Genomic DNA, 22,866 nt, shown 5'->3' on the forward strand with positions numbered 1-22,866 from the left:
GTGTATCAAATGGAAGGTATTAAAGAGTATTTTAAGAGAGAGTAGGCCATAGTTCTATGGATGGACGCCATTTAGGGATATCGCCATAAAGGTAGACCAGGGCTGACTCTAGAATTTGTTTGTACGATATGGGTATCAAATGAAAGGTGTAACTGAGCATTTTAAGAGCGAGTGGGCCTTAGGTCTATCGGTGGACGCCTTTTCGAGATATCATCATTAAGGTGGGCCAGGGGTGACTCTAGAATGTGTTTGTACGATATGGGTATCAAATGAAAGGTGGTAATGAGTATTTTAAAAGGGAATGGGCTTTAGTTCTATAGGTGAACGCCTTTTCGAGAAATCGCTATACAGGTGGACCAGGGGTGACTCTAGAATATGTTTGTACGATATGGGTATCAAATGAAAGGCGTTAATGAGTACTTTAAAAGGGAGTGATCCTTAGTTCCATAGGTGGACGCCGTTTCGAGACATCGCCATAAAGGTGGACCAAGGGTGACTCTAGAGTGTTTTTACGATATGGGTATCAAACGAAAGGTGTTACTGAGCATTTTAAGAGGGAGTGGGTATTAGGTATATATGTGGACGCCTTTTCGAGATATCGCCATTAGGGTGGGCCAGGGGTGACTCTAGAATGTGTTTGTACGTTATGGATTTCAAATTAAAGGTATTAATGAGGGTTTTAAAAGCGAGTGGCCCTTAGATGTATATGTGAAGGCGTTTTCGCGATAGCGACCAAAATGTGGATCAGGGTGATCCAGAAAATCATCTGTCGGGTACTGTTAATTTATTTATATATGCAATACCACGGACAGTATTCCTGCCAAGATTCCAAGGACTGTTGATTTCGCCTTGTAGAACTTTTTCATTTTCTTCTACTTAATATGGTAGGTGTCACACCCATTTTACAAAGTTTTTTCTAAAGTTATATCCAATTACCATGTTTCATTCCTTTTTTCGGATTTGGTATAGAATTATGGCATTCTTCTCATTTTTCGTCATTTTCGATATCGATAAAGTGGGCGTGGTTATAGTCGGATTTCGGCCATTTTCTATACCAAGATAAAGTGAGTTCAGGTAAGTACGTGGACTAAGTTTAATAAAGATATAGGTTTTTGCACAAGTTATCGTGTTAACGGCCGAGCGGAAGGACAGACGGTGGACTGTGTATAAAAACGGGGCGTGGCTTCCACCGATTTCGCCCATTTTCACAGAAAACATTTATCGTCATAGAATCTATGCCCCTACCAAATTTAAGAAGGATTGGGAAATTTTTGTTCGACTTATGGCATTAAAAGTATTCTAGACAAACTAAAGGAAAATGGGCGGAGCCACGCCCATTTTGAAATTTTCTTTTATTTTTATATCTTCTTGCATCATATCATTACTGGAGTTGAATTTTGACTTAATTTACTGATATACAGTAAAGATATTAAATTTTTTGTTAGAATTTGACTTTTAAACAAATTTTTTTTAAAAAGTGGGCGTGTTCTTCATCTGATTTTGCTAATTTTTATTTAGCACATATATACTAATAGTGATAACGTTCCTGCCAAATTTCATCATGATATCTTCAACGACTGCCAAATTACAGCTTGCAAAACTTTTAAATTACCTTCTTGTAAAAGTGGGCGGCGCCACGCCCATTGTCCATAATCTTACTAATTTTATATTCTGCGTCATAGCGTCAACGCATCTACCAACTTTCATAGCTTTATCCGCCTTTGGCAATGAATTATCGCATTTTTTCGATTTTTCGAAATTTTCGATATCGAAAAAGTGGGCGTGGTTATAGTCCGATATCGTTCATTTTAAACAGCGATCTGAGATGAGTGCCCAGGAATCTACGTGCCAAGTTTCATAAAGATACCTGAAAATTTACTCAAGTTATCGTGTTAACGGGCAGACGGACGGACGGACGGACATGGCTCTATCAAATTTTTTTTCTATCCTGATGATTTTGATATATGGAAGTCTCTATCTATCTCGATTCCTTTATACCTGTACAACCAACCATTATCCAATCAAAGTTAATATACCCTGTGAGCTCTGCTCAACTGAGTATAAAAATATTGTCCAATTAACATTGCGATGTCCTAGGACTGGACCATATACTCCAGCTCCGCATTACATCAGAGTAATCGATGGAGTACACACAGTTCAATAAACATCGTGTAGCGACCACAATCGTTAAAGACGAGCAATGATCGGCTTACAATATGTTCGTGTAGAAACATGAGTTGGTCCATTGCTGCATTACAGTGGAGTATAATGGTAAGTACTCCAGTGGACCACATGATCCAACGATTTTTACAGGGTTTTCGACATAGCGCCATAAAGGTGGACCGGGGGTGACTCTAGAATACGTTTGTACAGAATGGGTATCAAATGAAAGATGTTAATGAGTATTTTAAAAGGGCGTGGGCCTTAGTTCTATAAGTGGACGCCTTTTCGAGATATCGCCATAAAGGTGGACATGGGTGACTCTAGAATTTGTTTGTACGATATGGGTATCAACTGAAAGATGTTAATGAGTATTTTAAAAGGGCGTGGGCCTTAGTTCTATATGTGGACGCCTTTTCGAGATATCGCCATAAATGTCGACCGGGGGTGACTCTAGAATTTGTTTGTACGATATGGGTATCAAATGAAAGATGTTAATGAGTATTTTAAAAGGGCGTGGGCCTTAGTTCTATATGTGGACGCCTTTTCGAGATATCGCCATAAAGGTGGACCGGGGGTGACTCTAGAATTTGTTTGTACGATATGGGTATCAAATAAAAGATGTTAATGAGTATTTTAAAAGGGCGTGGGCCTTAGTTCTATAGGTGGGCGCCTTTTCGAGATATCGCCATAAAGGTGGACCGGGGGTGACTCTAGAATGCGTTTGTACAATATGGGTATCAAATGAAAGATGCTAATGAGTATTTTACAAGGGCGTGGGCCTCAGTTCTATATGTGAACGCGTTTTCGAGATATCGCCATAAAGGTGGACCGGGGGTGACTCTAGAATTTGTTTGTACGATATGGGTATCAAATGAAAGATGTTAATGAGTATTTTAAAAGGGCGAGGGCCTTAGTTCTATATGTGGACGCCTTTCGAGATATCGCCATAAAGGTGGACCGGGGGTGACTCTAGAATTTGTTTGTACGATATGGGTATCAAATGAAAGATGTTAATGAGTATTTTAAAAGGGCGAGGGCCTTAGTTCTATATGTGGACGCCTTTCGAGATATCGCCATAAAGGTGGACCGGGGGTCACTCTAGAATTTGTTTGTACGATATGGGTATCAAATGAAAGTTGTTAATGAATATTTTAAAAGGAAATGGGCCTTAGTTCTATAGGTGGGTGCCTTTTCGAGATATAGCCATAAAGGTGGACCAGGGGTGACTCTAGAATGTGTTTGTACAATATGGCTATCAAACGAAAGGTGTTAATGAGTATTTTAAAAGGGCGTGGGGCTTAGTTCTATAGGTGGATGCCTTTTCGAGATATCGCCATAAAGGTGGACCAGGGGTGACTCTAGAATGTGTTTGTACAATATGGCTATCAAACGAAAGGTGTTAATGAGTATTTTAAAAGGGCGTGGGGCTTAGTTCTATAGGTGGATGCCTTTTCGAGATATCGCCATAAAGGTGGACCAGGGGTGACTCTAGAATGTGTTTGTACAATATGGCTATCAAACAAAAGGTGTTAATGAGTATTTTAAAAGGGCGTGGGGCTTAGTTCTATAGGTGGATGCCTTTTCGAGATATCGCCATAAAGGTGGACCAGGGGTGACTCTAGAATGTGTTTGTACAATATGGCTATCAAACGAAAGGTGTTAATGAGTATTTTAAAAGGGCGTGGGGCTTAGTTCTATATGTGAACGCCTTTTCGAGATATCGCCATAAAGGTGGACCGGGGGTGACTCTAGAATTTGTTTGTACGATATGGGTATCAAATGAAAGATGTTAATGAGTATTTTAAAAGGGCGAGGGCCTTAGTTCTATATGTGGACGCCTTTCGAGATATCGCCATAAAGGTGGACCGGGGGTCACTCTAGAATTTGTTTGTACGATATGGGTATCAAATGAAAGTTGTTAATGAATATTTTAAAAGGAAATGGGCCTTAGTTCTATAGGTGGGTGCCTTTTCGAGATATAGCCATAAAGGTGGACCAGGGGTGACTCTAGAATGTGTTTGTACAATATGGCTATCAAACGAAAGGTGTTAATGAGTATTTTAAAAGGGCGTGGGGCTTAGTTCTATAGGTGGATGCCTTTTCGAGATATCGCCATAAAGGTGGACCAGGGGTGACTCTAGAATGTGTTTGTACAATATGGCTATCAAACGAAAGGTGTTAATGAGTATTTTAAAAGGGCGTGGGGCTTAGTTCTATAGGTGGATGCCTTTTCGAGATATCGCCATAAAGGTGGACCAGGGGTGACTCTAGAATGTGTTTGTACAATATGGCTATCAAACAAAAGGTGTTAATGAGTATTTTAAAAGGGCGTGGGGCTTAGTTCTATAGGTGGGCGCCTTTTCGAGATATCGCCATAAAGGTGGACCGGGGGTGACTCTAGAATGCGTTTGTACAATATGGGTATCAAACGAAAGATGTTAATGAGTATTTTACAAGGGCGTGGGCCTTAGTTCTATATGTGAACGCCTTTTCGAGATATCGCCATAAAGGTGGACCGGGGGTGACTCTAGAATTTGTTTGTACGATATGAGTATCAACTGAAAGGCGTTAATGAGTATTTTACAAGGGCGTGGGCCTTAGTTCTATATGTGAACGCCTTTTCGAGATATCGCCATAAAGGTGGACCGGGGGTGACTCTAGAATTTGTTTGTACGATATGGGTATCAACTGAAAGGCGTTAATGAGTATTTTACAAGGGCGTGGGCCTTAGTTCTATATGTGAACGCCTTTTCGAGATATCGCCATAAAGGTGGACCGGGGGTGACTCTAGAATTTGTTTGTACGATATGGGTATCAAATGAAAGATGTTAATGAGTATTTTAAAAGTTCGTTGGCCTTAGTTCTATAGGTGGGCGCCTTTTCGAGATATCGCCATAAAGGTGGACCGGGGGTGACTCTAGAATGCGTTTGTACAATATGGGTATCAAATGAAAGATGTTAATGAGTATTTTACAAGGGCGTGGGCCTTAGTTCTATATGTGGACGCCTTTTCGAGATATCGTCGTAAAGGTGGACCGGGGGTGACTCTAGAATTTGTTTGTACGATATGGGTATCAAATGAAAGATGTTAATGAGTATTTTAAAAGTTCGTGGGCCTTAGTTCTATAGGTGGGCGCCTTTTCGAGATATCGCCATAAAGGTGGACCGGGGGTGACTCTAGAATGCGTTTGTACAATATGGGTATCAAATGAAAGATGTTAATGAGTATTTTACAAGGGCGTGGGCCTTAGTTCTATATGTGAACGCCTTTTCGAGATATCGCCATAAAGGTGGACCGGGGGTGACCCTAGAATGCGTTTGTACAATATGGGTATGAAATGAAAGATGTTAATGAGTATTCTAAAAGGGGGTGGGCCTTAGTTCTATAGGTGGGCGCCTTTTCGAGATATCGCCATAAAGGTGGACCGGGGGTGATTCTAGAATGCGTTTGTACAATATGGGTATCAAATGAAAGATGTTAATGAGTATTTTACAAGGGCGTGGGCCTTAGTTCTATATGTGAACGCCTTTTCGAGATATCGCCATAAAGGTGGACCGGGGGTGACTCTGGAATTTGTTTGTACGATATGGGTATCAACTGAAAGGCGTTAATGAGTATTTTACAAGGGCGTGGGCCTTAGTTCTATATGTGAAAGCCTTTTCGAGATATCGCCATAAAGGTGGACCGGGGGTGACTCTAGAATTTGTTTGTACGATATGAGTATCAAATGAAAGATGTTAATGAGTATTTTAAAAGTTCGTGGGCCTTAGTTCTATAGGTGGGCGCCTTTTCGAGATATCGCCATAAAGGTGGACCGGGGGTGACTCTAGAATGCGTTTGTACAATATGGGTATCAAATGAAAGATGTTAATGAGTATTTTACAAGGGCGTGGGCCTTAGTTCTATATGTGAACGCCTTTTCGAGATATCGCCATAAAGGTGGACCGGGAGTGACTCTAGAGTTTGTTTGTACGATATGGGTATCAAATGAAAGGCGTTAATGAATATTTTAAAAGGAAGTGGGCCTTAGTTCTATATGTGAACGCCTTTTCGAGATATCGCCATAAAGGTGGACCGGGGGTGACTCTAGAATTTGTTTGTACGATATGGGTATCAAATGAAAGATGTTAATGAGTATTTAAAAGGGCGTGGGCCTTAGTTCTATAAGTGGACGCCTTTCGAGATATCGCCATAAAGGTGGACCGGGGGTCACTCTAGAATTTGTTTGTACGATATGGGTATCAAATGAAAGTTGTTATTGAATATTTTAAAAGGAAGTGGGCCTTAGTTCTATAGGTGGGCGCCTTTTCGAGATATCGCCATAAAGGTGGACCGGGGGTGACTCTAGAATTTGTTTGCACAATATGGGTATGAAATGAAAGATGTTAATGAGTATTTTAAAAGGGGGTGGGCCTTAGTTCTATAGGTGGACGCCTTTTCGAGATATCGCCATAAAGGTGGACCAGGGGTGACTCTAGAATGCGTTTGTACAATATGGGTATCAAATGAAAGGGCTTCTGATTTCGCCCTGCAAAACTTTTTCATTTTCTTCTACTTAATATGGTAGTTGTCATACCCATTTGACAAAGTTTTTTTCTAAAGTTATATTTTGCGTCAATAGACCAATACAACTACCATGTTTCACCCTTTTTTCGTATTTGGTATATAACTATGGCATTTTTTTCATTTTTCGTAATTTTCGATATCGAAAAAGTGAGCGTGGTCATAGTCGGATTTCGGCAATATTTTACACCAATACAAAGTGAGTTCAGATAAGTACGTGAACTGAGTTTAGTAAAGATATATCGATTTTTGCTCAAGTTATCGTGTTAACGGCCGAGCGGAAGGACAGACGGTAGACTGTGCATAAAAATTGGGCGTGGCTTCAACCGATTCCTTTTTCACAGAAAACAGTTATCGCCCTAGAATCTAAGCCCCTACCAAATGTCACAAGGATTGGTAAATTTTTGTTCGAATTATGGTATTAAAAGTATCCTAGACAAATTAAATGAAAAAGGAAGGAGCCACGCCCATTTTGGAATTTTCTTTTATTTTTGTATTTTATTGAACTATATCATTACAGGAGTCGAATGTTGACAAAATTTACTTATATACTGTAAAGATATTAAATTTTTTGTTAAAATTTGACTTGAAAAAATGTTTTCATAATTTTCATTAAGCATACATATAGTAACAGGAGTAACGTGCCTGCCAAATTTCATCATGATATCTTCATTGACTGCCAAATTGCAGCTTGCAAAACTTTTAAATTATCTTCTTTTAAAAGTGGGCAGTGCCACGCCCATTGTCCAAAATTTTACTAATTTTCTCTTCTGCGTTATAAGTTCAACTCATCCACCAAGTTTCATCGCTTTATCTGTCTTTGGTAATGAATTATCGCACTTTTTCTGGTTTTCGAAATTTTCGATATCGAAGAAGTGGGCGTGGTTATAGTCCGATATCGTTCATTTTAAATAGCGATCTGAGATGAATGCCCAGGTACCTACATACCAAATTTCATCGAGATACCTCAAAATTTACTCAAGTTATCGTGTTAACGGACAGACGGAGGGACGGACAGACGGAGGGACGGACGGATGGACGGACATGGCTCAATCAAACTTTTTTTAGATACTAATGATTTTGATATATGGAAGTCTATATCTATCTCGATTCCTTTATACCTGTACAACCAACCGCTGTCCAATCAAAGTTAATATACTTTTTGAGCTCTGCCCAATTGAGTATAAAAATGGGATGAAACATTATAATTAGATTGGTTTATTGACGCAAAATATAACTTTAGAATAAACTTTGTAAAATCGGCGTGACACCTTCCATATTAAGTAGAATAAAATGAAAAAGTTCTGCAGGTTGAAATCAAAAGCCCTTGGATCCTTGGCAGGAATACTGTTCGTGGTATTACATATATAAATAAATTAGCGGTACCCGACAGAAGATGTTCTGGGTCACCCTGGTCCGCATTTTGTTCCATATCTCGAAAACGCCTTCACATATACAACCAAGGTCCACTCCCTTTTAAACCCTCATTAATACCTTTAATTTGATACCCATATCGTAAAAACAAATTCTAGAGTCACCCCTGGTCCACCTTTATGGCGATATCTCGAAAAGGCATCCACCTATAGAACTAAGGCCTTATTTACTTACATAATTGGCGATTAACCGTCTAAACGGTTATGGTCGTCCAACAAGGCTCGCCAGTCGCTCCTTCGCTCCGCCAACCGGCGCTAATTGGTCACACAAAGGGAGTTTAAATCGTGCTCCACCTGGTCCTTCCAACGGAGTAGGGGCCGACCTCTACCTCTGCTTCCACAGGCGGGTTCTGATAGAAACGCTTTCTTGGCCGGAGCATCATCTTTCATTCGCATAACATGGCCTAGCCACCGCAGCCGCTGCGTTTTAAATCGCTGGACTATGTTGATGTCTGCGTATAGCTCGTACAGCTCATCATTAAATCTTCTTCGGTACTCGCCATTGCCAACGCGTAGAAGTCCATAAACCTTTCGAAGAAGTTTTCTCTCGAACACTCCCAAAGCCGCTTCATCTGCTGTTGTCGTGGTCCATGCTTCTGCCCCATATAGTAGGACGGGTACGATTAGTGACTTGTAGAGTATGATTTTCGTTCGCCGAGAGAGGACTTTACTTTTCAATTGCCTACCTAGTCCAAAGTAGCATTTATTGGCAAGATTGATTCTTCGCTGGTTCCCAAATAAACGAAGTCTTTTACTATTTCGAAATTATGGCTGCCAATAGTAGCGTGGTTGCCAAGGCGCGTATGCGCTGACTCTTTGCTGGATGACAGCAGGTACTTCCTTTTGTCCTCATTCACTATCAAACTACTAAGAACTAAGGCCTACTCCCTTCTAAAATACTAATTAACACCCTTCGCTTGATTCCCATATTATACAAACACATTCTAGAGTCCCCCTGGTCCACCTTTATGGCGATATCTCGAAAAGGCGTCCAATAGAACTAACGTCATTATAGCTGTGAAGTTGCATTTTATTTTGCTGTGTTTATTTTGCGAGTTTTAAATTATAATATCTAAATTGTAATACTAGTTTGTGACAAAAATAAGTGCGAAAACCTAGAGTTCATTTTAATACAATTGGTTTGTTTTGAAAGGTTAAGATTTTGTGAATTTTAAAGTTTTTAATCAATTTCTTATTATTCATTTTGTGTTTGCCGGGTCTTTGTGCATTTGTGTTTTTGTTTCAATTTTGATTGGCACCTTTTCACCTTGCAATTGTTTTTGTGCGCACACTTTTTGTTTTTATCGCAATTTACTGTCTTCGCAGCTGTTTGCGTCGCTTTTTAAGTGTCAAGTGACAGTGACTCTAAAACTGCTAGCTACCGCTAAGCTCCCAAACTTTCAGAGTTGCTTTATATATAACCTTTCTCATTCTCAGCGCTATTTCAACTGTTTTTTCTTTGTAATTTACTAGCATATCTTTACCATTTCTATATTCTTATACTAGTATATTTTCACCTTTCTATAAAAAATGACTTGCATTTTCAAAAACTGTCAGGTAAAAAGCGAATCCGAACGTTTGGTCTCTTGCTGGCTTTGCGATGGGCTCGCCCATGGAAAGTGCGCGGGACTGACGGCTAGAGTTGTTGACACTGTCAATGATGGGGAGAAGGGAGTACGTTGGTCATGCATTAAATGCAGATCAACTGAGGTTGACCTATTTAAACTGTTTAGACAAACACGAAATGCGTTTTCTGAAATTGCTAAAGAGTTTTCCGTAATCACGGAAAAGTTAAATCAATACGATAGCTTGTTCAAATCCTTCAAGTGTTTGGATGAGTTATCGTGATAATGAACAAAAACACTCTGAAGACTCTCCTAACGCTTTGAATCTTAATCCTGCTCAGAACATTAATCTTCCGCAAGTGGAGCTCATACACTTGGCTTCCCCTAATCCGCAAGCTGTGGTTCCATCCACTTCTAAGGCCGCGGAAAAAACCTTAGAGTCTCAAACTGTGACTTCTGAAACTGTATCTTTTCAATCTGCGACTTCTTGTTCAGAAGCACCGGCTAAGAAGCTGGTTGTAGTTCCGCTCAAAAAATCGATTCTTGTATCTCGCTTTGACAAAGACATTTCCGTTGAAGATATCAAGTCTTATGTCACTTCGAAAATTAAGGCTGACGGCATGACTTTAAGAAAATTTAAATTTAATTACGAAAGAAACATTTCTTCATTTAGAATTGAAGTTTACTCAAAAGATTTTGATAAACTTTTGGACAGCGCATTTCGGCCGCCAGGGGCTTTTGTTCGCGAATTTGTGCATAAGACTATTGAGATTACTCAAAATGTAGCAAAAATTCCTCCTCAAAGTTCCGATCCAAAAAACTTAATTTAACATCTTGCTTAAGCATTTACTATCAAAACGTTAGAGGCTTAAATACTAAATTAACTGACTTATATTTGAAAAGCATTCACTGTAACTATAATATTATTGCTTTTACCGAAACATGGCTGAAACCCAATATTTTAAATTCCGAAATTTTTTGCGGTGAGTATCAGACCTATAGAAGTGATCTCTTAAATAGGGCCGGAGGTGGTGTCTTGCTAGCTGTACATTCTTCAATTCCATCTGAAGATGTTAATTTAGCCAAAGTTTATTCCATCGAGTTTAAATGCATCCGAATCTTACTAGGCCGGGGTCATATTTACTTAGCCGTTTGCTATGTTCCATCGTCTTCTGATCTATAAGTGTATATGCACCATATTTCACTGTTACAATCAGTCAATTCGATGATAAAGTCCACGGACTCAATGATTGTTTTAGGCGACTTTAACCTGCCACATATATCTTGGAATACCGTTGATCACAATATTGTCCCCGTATCATCCAAGATGCATAACAATGACTTTTTGGATGGAATTACTGATCTTTGCCTTAATCAGATCAACTTCTTTCCAAATAGGTATGGAAAATTCTTAGACTTAGCATTTGTTGACGACATATCTAAATTCTCTATAAATCGGTGTGAACCTCTTGTTTTGCCAGAACACGCTTACCATCCTTCTATTGAGATAACTTACGAAATCATAAGCAACGAAGTCGGCTGCACTAACAAAACATGTGTCTCTACCAGATGCTTTGATTTTTCCAAAACTAATTTCAACAATTTAAATAAAGAGCTTTCTGAGATAACTTGGCCTCGATATAAAGAGGATGTAGAGGAAAACGTTTTACATTTTAATAAAACCATTTATACTTTATTTGAAAAACATGTGCCCAAACGCAAATGCTCGTACATTGAACCAGTGCAAGCCTGGTTTACTAAAGATTTAAAAGCTTTAAAAAATAAGAAATCACGTTTATTCGAATTATATAAGAGAACCGGTTTACATTCTCATTATGCACAGTACGCTATTTTCCGTCATAAGTATTCTGAACTTAATAATAAGTGTTATAAAGCTTACATATGTAAAATTAAAAGAAGCGTTATTTGCCACCGGAAGTCTTTTTATGATTTCGTAAATTCTAAACGCAGAACTAACGGGTTTCCTTCTGCCATGAAGTTTAGAAATAGCATTTCCAGCGACGATCAAGAGATTGCAAACTTCTTCGCTCAATTTTTTCACTCTAATTACTCTGCTGTGGTTGATTCATCACCTACAAATTATCCGTATGAGCTCCATTCTAGTAACTCAATATATGCCCCACATGTGTTGCCTGAAGATGTTCGGAATACACATATCAGCCCCTTACTGATCTGTTTAATCCCTCTTTAAAAAAATGGCATTTTCCCGACGGCCTGGAAGGAATCTTTTCTTATCCCACTCCATTAAAGAGGAAGCAAGTCGTCTATTGAAAACTATCGTGGAATAGCAAAACTCTCCGCTATCCCTAAGTTTTTCGAAGCAATCGTTACTAATCACCTTACATTTTCGATTTCTATATTGATAGATAGTTCTCAGCATGGCTTTTGTAGAGCCAAATCAACCACAACCAATTTGCTTGAATTCACAACTCACGTCTTTAATGGGTTTAGAAACAATCATCATACCGACGTTATATACACTAATTTCAGCAAAGCATTGAAAAAATACACCACTCATTACATCTTTATAAACTCGAATTGCTTGCTTTTCAACCTGGCCTAACTCGCTGGTTCTCCTCCTGTCTTTGCGGTAGAACTCAAAGAGTCATTTTTAAAAACCTTTGTTCGAATGTCATCGATGTTCCCTCCGGTGTGCCTCAGGGTAGCCATCTCGGTCCTATTTTGTTTTTGATCTTTTTAAACGATGTTTCCACAACTATAAAATATTATAAAATTTTAATGTATGCCGACGGCGTAGAACTTTTTAAGTCATACGCGTCGGTTGAAGTACGTTCTGTACTCCAGGCGGACTTAAATCGTTTAGTTACTTAGTGTAATGCGAATTTTATGCCTCTCAACATAGAAAAATGTAAATCCATGTGTTTTTCACGTGGGAACATACAGCCACCTTCCTACACAATTAATGGCCAAACTCTGGAAAGCGTTGATGTTTTTTGTCGATTTGGGAGTTGCAATGAATTGCAAACTTAGTTTCAACCCTCATATTAATGCCACAGTCAATAAAGCGAGAGGAGTTTTAGCATTTGTGAAAAGATGGGCAAAAGAGTTTAGTGATCCTTACGTTACAAAAACCCTTTTTACATCATTGGTGGGGCCGATATTAGAATATGGATCGATAATTTGGAATCCGCGTTATCAAGTTCATGTGGATAGGCTAGAATCAATTCAAAAGCAGTTTTTACTTTTCGCCTTGAGAAATATTCAATGGGACTCTCCGTATAATCTTCCTCCTGACACTAATCGATTAAAACTAATAAATCCTCCTACACTTGCAAGTCGTAGAGAAATGCTAGGTGTACTATTTATGGCTAGACTTTTAAATGGACCGATTTCAAGCCCATTTCTTTTGAACGAAGTAAACTTAAATGTTCCATGCCATGTTTCAAGGCATTATAAACCTATAATTCTTAAACAATGCAGAAGCAATTTCCAACTACACGAACCTTTTCTATGTTTGTGCGAAGATTATAACTCTCACTCAAGAATAATTGATGTTTCGGACTCGCCCTTTGCCATAAAAAAGACGGTTCTATCTTCTCTTAATAATTAAAAAATTATATTTACTTGTAGTCTATGAATCTATATTTCTCAGCTGATGAGATTCTCTGTAGCTGAGCGGTTTTAGATCTCGGCGCTTAAGAAGCCACTGCCTCTCACAGACTCGGTAACAAAAAAATTATATAAATAACACATAAATAAGAATTAGGATACATAAAAAAAAAAGTATGTATGAATTAAAAAAAACCCACAAACAGGATTAGCCTGGTTTCATCGGGCCACTTGAGGGCAGTGCTGCCACAACGTCCGAGAAAACAAAAAAAAAAAAAAAAAAAAAAAAAAAAAAAACAGGCCCACTCCCGTTAAAAATATTCATTGATACCCATATCGTACACACAAATTCTAGAGTCACCCCTGGCCCACCTTTATGGCGATATCAAAAGACGTCAACCAATACAACTAAGGCGCACTAACTTTAAGAATATTCCCACCTTTATGGCGATATCTCGAAAAGGCATCCACCTATAGAACTAAGGCCCAATCCCTTTTAAAATACTCATTGACACCTTTCGTTTGATTCCCATATCGTACAAACAAACTTAGATTCAATCCTGGTCCACCTTTATGGCGATATCTCGAAAAGGCATCCACCTATAGAACTAAGGCCCACTCCCTTTTAAAAATACTCATTAGCACCTTTCATTTGATTCCCATATCGTACAAACACATTCTAGAGTCACCTCTGGCCCACCTTTATGGCGATATCTCGAAAATGCGTCAACCTAGGGAACTATGTCGCACTCCCTTTTAAAATACTCTTTAATACCTTCCATTTTATACCCATGTCATACAAACACATTCCAGATTTTCCCTAGGTTCATTTTCCTACTTGGTGAGTTTCCCTTATTTTGTAGCCTCCTTAATTCTTTATTGTATAGCCTTGCCTTTAATTAATATGTATTGTTGTTATTTGAAATTCCTGAAATTTTGAATGAAAAGGTTTTGCTTATAAATTAGATACTTTGAGACTATTAAAAGACCGTTTCGGCATTATTTTAGGAACAATTTCGGACTATTTTAAATGTTTCTTGGACTATTTCGGGCCCGTTTAGAGACTGTGTTCGAGATAAGCTTGGGGCTGTTTCGGATCCGTTTCTGGATTGTTTTCGTAATATTATCGTCGAGAATTTTTGGGGAATAGCTCCATATAGTTTCAAAATGGCTTTCGGAGGTATTAAAATATTGCTTAGGGAATCATATCGGAAGGACTGTCACCCAATATTTTAACTATCCCCGTATCTGTTCATTGTTTTGTGGAACTATTTCAAGATCGTAAAAAAAAAGAATTTCAGGGGAGTATTGGATCTTCCTTTTTTAAGAACTTCACTATATGTCTGTTTATCACCGTGTGCTTATCTTCGCGACTAAGAATATTTCGCTTATTTGAGACTATTTAGAAATTATTTTCTGGATGGTCTCGGTACTTTTTTCGAGATCATATTTTGGCATATCGTGCGAACTGCGACGCGGTTTTTGACTAGTGTTACGAATATGTGAAAGATGAACAGACGTTTAAATTCACAACAAATTAACACCTTATTAACACTTAACGGAAGACATTGATTATGTCAGCCCATTAAAATTCGAGCAGTGTTGTTGCTCAGAATTTCGCGCATTATACACATATCACTTTAATAACAGAATTCAACTGTGCAAATATACAGTTATGTAATCAAACAATTACTTTTTTTTTTATTTTTTTCTTATGAAAAATATAGCAAAATGTTTTGTCAAAGTCACGTGTTCATTTTATTTTGCTGGTATATGCGTAAATTAATTCCGTTTGTTTAACTAATTAAAACTTTTCATTATACTTATTAATTAAATAGGCTCTAATAACAGTAAACAAAAAAAACAGGAAATGTCATTATAAACGCTTAATAAGCTTTTTGTATTTGCCATAAATAAACTTTAAATTTACACAAGCTAGAACTGATCGATACGGCCGCCGTGGTGTTGTGGTAGCATGCTCCGCCTACCACACTCAGGGTCCTGGGTTCAACTCTCGGCAGAGTAACATCAAAAATGAAGAAAGCAGTTTTTTAATCAGAACAAATTTTTCATTTCTTATAGCATACACTCCGAGTGTTTTCAGCCGTGAAAGCTCCTCAGTGAGAACCTGTCTTGCAGATGATATTCGGGGTCGGCGTAGAAATATGTAGGTGTCGTCGCGCCAATTTGTAGAAACAATTCAAAAAAGCACGACGCAAATTGGAAGATAAGCTTGGCCTTAAATCTCTTCGGAGGCAATCGCGCCTTGTATTTATTCAGTTATTTTATTCATAATGAAAAGAGTGAAAACAAGCAAGATTTTTTATTGTATAGCCTTGACTTTAATTAAGATGTATCGTTGAAAAGCTTTTGCTTACTTTTTATTCACTTGACTCAATTAGGTATAAATAGTGCCCACAGAATTGATCTCGGTGTACTTTATTCTCAAAAGTGGTGTGAAAGTTCTTAAATAAGAATGAATTTCCGAATTTATTTGGTGATCCTGTTTGCCGTTGTTCTGAGTTGCCGTTTGTCCTGTACGAATGCGAGATTTCGCATTGTAAATGGCAAAGAAATAGAAATTAAGGAGAGCCCATCTACCGTATCAATATTTTTTCAGTCCCGTTGTCGTTGCGTTGGCACCCTAGTCTCTATGAAATTGGTGGTTACAGTGGCGAGTTGCGTAGTCGGGATAAAACCGAGGGATCTCACCGTTCTAGCTGGTCTAGTCGATATAAGTAAATTTAACACAAACAAAGGGCAACAACGCCAAGTGCTGAATGTATATATTGATCCTGGTTATAATGAAGATCAACTATTGATGGATATAGCTGTAATCAGAGTGAAGAAAAGTTTTGTAAAGAAAATAGAAGTAGATTCAGTATGCCTTTGCGATTCCGCATTACAACTGGACATGGATATGAAAGTTAGTGGATGGGGTGCGGAAACTTTAGGTGGAAAAGATCCTTGTGATATTCTCAAAACTACTACAATGTCCATTGTAAAAAAGGATGACTGCCAGACTTATTTTGATAATTACGTTTTTGGGAATCCGACAATTCTACCAGATACAGTATTTTGTGCTGCAGGTAATAAAATTTATATGGGTATTGGAGATTCTGGAGCAGGGGCAATTGTGGATAACAAACTATGTGCGGTGGCACGCAAAGGTTATGGTGCATACAATGTTATAAGTTTATTTACAAATGTAACAAATGAAAGAGTTTTAAACTTTTTAAGATCCAAAATATAATGAAGGTTGCTGTTATAAATTCACTGTTGTGTGGAATATCACCCCTACTCAACAGAGCACCGAATTTCGAAACGTTATGAGATAGGTCGTTTTCGAAACAGCAGTTGAGATATGATGACATTCCACTCAGCAGTCGAACTGGCGATATTTTTTTATATATCATGTAAAACAAATAATAAATAAGAAATATCACTAAATAAATATTTTTGATTGTATGCAATGAAAGTGGTAAGTATTTAAATGCCTTAAATTGTGAGAACAAAGTTTGATCACGACTATAAAGTTCCCTCGTGTATGAAAAGATCATTAGAAAAAAGAGAAAATTGTGGAATAACTATTTTAAAACCCTGGCAAACTCCGTGTAAAACAGCTGATCCAACCAACTCTATGGAAAACAACGTAATCGGTTATTGAAGTCATAGACTAACGCCTTAGGCATAACAATACCATAGCCAACCGATTAGGTTTTGGTTTTCCTCCATAGCCATAATATATACATTTTCCGCTCGCGATTTTATTCACATGTTGGCTGTTATATTTTTTGTTTTGAAATTTTTTACATTTTCTATTTCATGAAGTTATCACATATTTTACCATTAACCGATGGCAGTATACATACATATATTTATGGTTAAGTGAAAATAAGTTTACAAAATGGGCGTTATGAATACCAAAGATTTACCAGGACTTTGAAGAGCTGATATTTTACCAAAATATGATTTTGCTTTGGCAAAAGGTGTCGCACTGATTAAACTATTTTGAAAACCCTCAGAAAGGGGAGCAGCTATTAAAAAAAAATACTTGGCGCGATTTACCTCCGAGGAGATTTAAGCCTAAAATTCGCTTCCAATTTACGTTGTGCTTCTTTTTAGTTTTTCCCACAAATCGGAAGGACGGGACCTGCATATTTAATGCCGACAGAAATACTCTCGCTGTGTTTGCAAAATTATTGCCAAGGGCGACACCGCTTAGAAGAACTTGTTTTCTAATTGAAACAACGTTTTTCTTAGTTGTTGGTGTTGATCTGCGCGGAACTTTAACGCAAGACCTTCAGTGCGTTTGGCGGAGCACGATACCACCATCCCAGCGAAGACAGTATCTATCATCGGTGAAATAGTGTGATTTTAGATTAGAACTCTAATATTGTTCTTTAGTGCATCTCTTATCGAAAACTTGGTCAGACTACTTGGTTATAATTCGTTAAGATATCAGTGCAGAGCTAAATACTGAAGGAATAAATGATAGCAAAAAATTTAGTTTAGGTAAGGATTTGAGTTATTATAAGAAGCATTTGAAGTATATGGTGCCCCCCATAAATTCAGAAAACAATAACTCAGAAACACATTTTTTCAGAAAATATTGGCCAGAACCCTTTTTCCAGAAACAAAAAATTCAGAGGTCAAATCTCAGAAGTCTTATTTCCGAAGTCAAATTTCAGAAGGCAAAATTCAGAGGTGAAAATTCAGAAAGTAATCAGACGACAAAAAAAAAAAAAATTTTCACAAAATTTATTTATTTATTTGGAAGTTAATACATATATATAAAGAAAAGGTAGTACAACTTTAAGTTGTGTGCAATGGCAAGCACGTAATTAATTAAATCACATTTTCCTGTTTACCTTTACAATATTGAACAAACGCTGGTTGAAGTCTTTATATATTTTTCTATTTTCACACATTTCACCTCTTTATTCCGTTCCTATTACCCTTCATCTCCACTACGTTCTCAGTGTAATTTTCCCCCTCACTTCCAAGCGTAATACCAATCTCACTCCCACTCTCATTTCCATGCTTACTCCCTCTTCTACTCTCTCTATCTCTCCGACCTTAATTATCTCATACATGTATGGAATCTGTACACTAAATATTGGATACCCCTTCAAATAATTACTGATATGTCGCGAATTTACTTTTTGGTTCCACTCCTAATCCCACTTACATGCGTTTTACCTCCCCCACCTAAATTACTTACTTACTTACTTAATTGGCGCTTAACCGTCTAAAAGGTTAGGGCCGTCCCAAAAGGCGCGCCAGTCGCTCCTTCGCTCCGCCAACCGGCGCCAATTGGTCACACCAAGGGAGTTTAAATCGTTTTCCACCTGGTCATTGCAAACGAGTGGGGCCGCCCTCTACTTCTGCTTCCATAGGCGGGTTCCGATAGAAACACTTTCTTGGCCGGAGCATCATCTTTCATTCGCATAATATGGCCTAGCCAGCGCAGCCGCTGCGTTTTAATTCGCTGGACTATGTTGATGTCTGCGTATAGCTCGTGCAGCTCATAATTAAATCTTCTTCGGTACTCGCCATCGCCAACGCGTAGAGGTCCATAAATCTTTCGAAGAACTTTTCTCTCGAATACTCCCAAATCCGCTTCCTCTGATGTTGTCATGGTCCATGCTTCTGCCCCATATAGCAGGACGGGTACGATAAGTGACTTGTTAGGTATGATTTTCATTCGCCGAGAGAGGACTTTACTTTTTAATTGCCTAAATAGTCCAAAGTAGCATTTATTGGCAAGATTGATTCTTCAGTACTGATATTGTTGCTAGTGTTGATGCTGGTTCCCAAATAAACGAAGTCTTTTACTATTTCGAAATTATGGCTGCCAACAGTAGCGTGGTTGCCAAGGCGCGTATGCGCTGACTCTTTGCTCGATGACAGCACCTAAATTAGTAAACGAAATATAAAGAAAGCAAGCAAATAGTAATTACTGTGTAAAAATAAATAACGATCACAACTACAAACTTACAAATGTCGAATAAATCAAAAAGGTAAGGAATGATTAACAAACTTGATTTAAGATTTTAAAGAAATTTCATTGAAATAAGCATTGTTATAGCAAGAGTGAGGTTGATGATTGGCCCGCTGGCCCACCTGCAACAAGAGTGTTCATCAGCACAATTCTTTAACGATGCACATTGCCAAACGCAAAAGTCATAAAACTCTTGGGGAAACTCGAATTTTTTTTGTGTATTGTGTTTGTCACGAGATATTACACAGAACTCTTAAGCTTTTTTGCCTTTTTGATCAACATGGCCGAACCGCGCAGTGCTGCTGCCGCTAGATGTGAATTGCTTCTTAGGAATACATGCGAAGAATATTTTGCAGCGCAGTGTAGTGCAGCTCAGTGTGGCCTTAGCTTTAGTGTGCATGCACGAATGCACGAACAACTCGTGCGAAAGCTTATTTGGTGAGGAATTTGTTTGAAATTTGGTACAAGCAAACTTAATATTTAGAATTTTTTTTTTCTGCAAGTGGACAAAGGACCAATCTATTAAAAAACATGTAAAGGTGTCTAAGTTTGGGTGTAACCGAACATTATATACTCAGCGTGAGCTTCAATTGTACATTTCATTTCAGATAAATTACTTTTCTTCATAACACGTGGCACCGCCCGTTTAGAAAAAAATGTCTCCCATTTCCTCTTACAATAAAACTTGATAAGTCAAATGTCATTGATTCAAAACTATTTTTTGCTAAGTTATAGCTTATTATTCTAGTCTGCGACCCTTTTAAACCTTTTAAATTTGTTTTATATATAAGCTGCCGTGGCCTTTAACTGATCCCGTCCATTTTTACTAGAAATATTTTCTGCTATAAGGAAAATATGTTTACACAATTTCATTACGATATGTAAATTTTTCTTCGAGTTATGGCTCCCGAAACATAGAAAATTGCTTAGTCATAAAAGACCGCCCCACGCCACGCCCATTTTTTAAAATTTGAAGTGTTTCTTCTTTACTGTTATAAATCCACTTGGTAAATGACATACCACTGTTATACAGCTCTGTTTGCAAAGATATAGCTTATTTTATTCGCCCACAACCCTTTTAAAAATCTTGTATATAAAAGTGGGAGTGGACCTTAACCGATTTCCTTAATTTTTCTTTAGAGCATTCCATATAGTGAAGGCAACCTCTCTGCCGAATTTTGTTATTTAAAAAATTGATTTTATCACAAGTGGGCGGTGCCACGCCCGTTTTAAAAACCGTTTTCAAATTTTTATCAAGAGTCTCAATATCAGTCCAAATGTCAAATTTCATCATTCTATGTGTATTACTTTTTTTTTCTGTGTATTATTTACTAAATAATCAGGTTTTTTGTGTTTTCCAAAATGTTATATATATAAAAAGTGGGGGTGGTTATCATCCGAGTTCGCTCATTTTCAATACCAATCTATTGTGGGCCCAGGTAAACTCGTGTACCAAATTTGGCGAAGATATCTCAATATTTACTCAAGTTATCATGTTAACGGACAGACGGACGGACATGGCTCAATCGAATTTTTTTTCGATACTGATGATTTTGATATATGAAGTCTATATCTATCTAGATTCCTTTACACCTGTACAACCAACCGTTATCCAATCAAAGTTAATATACTCTGTGTGCAAAACACGCTGAGTATAACAAAATGGGTGCGATTACTTATGTAGGTGCCTATAATTCTTTGGCATTAAAAACTTTAATTGCATGCAAATAATTAACTTCAAAAAATAATAAAAGGACTGGACAAAAATAGTCAACAAAGTTCAGTTTAAATTTGCAAAAATTTAAATATTTTATTTATTTAATAAATATTTATTATTTGCACTAAGTGTAACATAAATTAGCGAATTAGTCTTCCGGTAATGACTGAATCGGAACTTAAATTATCAGTGGCTTATGATAAAAAGGGCTTCCTGAATATCAAATTTCAAGCAAATCGAACCATTAATAGAATTTGTTCGAATACATCGGTCATGGTCCACATCTCGGAAAGAAACTTTTCAAAACACTCTCTGCGTCGCTGTAAAGCTTGTAGACTCATGTCGGGTATTCATTTGGCAGCTGCTCAACACCATTCAATTTCCGCATCCGATTCGAATATTGATAATGATTTTTGCCTGGGCCTTCGAACAGTGAGGAGACAATAAAAACATCAAAGAGAAATGTATGTTTACATGAATCCGAAATCGTAAAGGTTCGTGGTGACGCTGATGAAGATTCATCTTCAAAAAGTCTTCCAACAATAGCACCTAAAATTTGTTGTTCTGCGGGATATTTGAAACTGCAGGTGTGGAAGAAGCTATACGATAAACTAACAGCACACGAAAATACTCAAGATCACATTAAATGTTATATTCAATGGCGATCTTTACAAAATCTTATTCAAAAGGAGGCTAAAACTGATACTCTTATAAATGACCAGCTAATCACTGAAACTCAAAAGTGGAAAGAAATTTTATATAGAATTTTGGAGGCTATTTTATTCTTGGGTAAAAGAGGCCTAGCTTTCAGAGGCGAAAGTATATGGGCGATTCTCCGCGAGCTCTCAGTTTTACTAACCCAACATTTTGGAAAAAAAATATTCGATTTTCAAATATTTTCAATCATTTTCTATGAGTTTTTTTAGCTAAAAACCATGCCCAAAGTGGACGAACTACAGCTATTAATTTCTGTTCTTGATACTGAAACCAGCCATCGGTTGTGACATTTTGTCAATAAATTGCTCATTAAAAAAAGCTAGTATGACTCGCAAGATTTTCCGTAAAATTTTAAAGTTATGTCAGAAAACTTTAAAGAAAAATGGTAAAATAGACGGTACTTAACTTAAAACTACAAAGATACAAGTGCCACGGTTGTGACACGATTTTTTGATACCCACCGTTTTTCCAGTTCTTCATTGTTTGAAAATGAATATTAGTTATTTTAAGACTGCAAACATTAACATGGAAATATGCGGGGAAACTTGCTGATCAAAATTCGTACCCACATGGCACAAACCAGTGTGCAATAAAGCAGTACCTAACGATTTTAATAATATTTTTTTACTCAAAAACTCATGGACACTTTTCAAAATCAAATTACAAAGCGAAAACAGAAATGTTATCATTAAAACAACATTTAATATTGCAGATTAAGTCAAGTATTTAATATAATGACAGTTTATTACTCGTGTAATTAAAGATTAAAAAAGTTACCACCTGAAATGTTATGAAAAATGTGGTTGTGGACATGCCACGGTTGTGACATTTGTAGGGTATTATGAACTATAACTTCATAAAAATAATGACCAGTCAATAAAATTCAATATGAAACTTTAAAATAAACAAAACTTTAATTTAATTACATAATTTAATTCAGAGAAAATGCTTTAATATATTTCAAATTTCGAAAAGACACAAAACCCATATATCTTGGTGAACGAAACAATGCACATTTTTTTGGCAGCTTAGAACGCATAAGCCATTATGATCCGAGCACTGTCGCTGGCGTAAACTACATATATGCTCCATATTGAAAAAGTAGGCGTGGA

The sequence above is a fragment of the Eurosta solidaginis genome, chromosome 1, assembly GCF_040869045.1.
Source record: "Eurosta solidaginis isolate ZX-2024a chromosome 1, ASM4086904v1, whole genome shotgun sequence".
Lineage (NCBI taxonomy): Eukaryota > Metazoa > Arthropoda > Insecta > Diptera > Tephritidae > Eurosta > Eurosta solidaginis.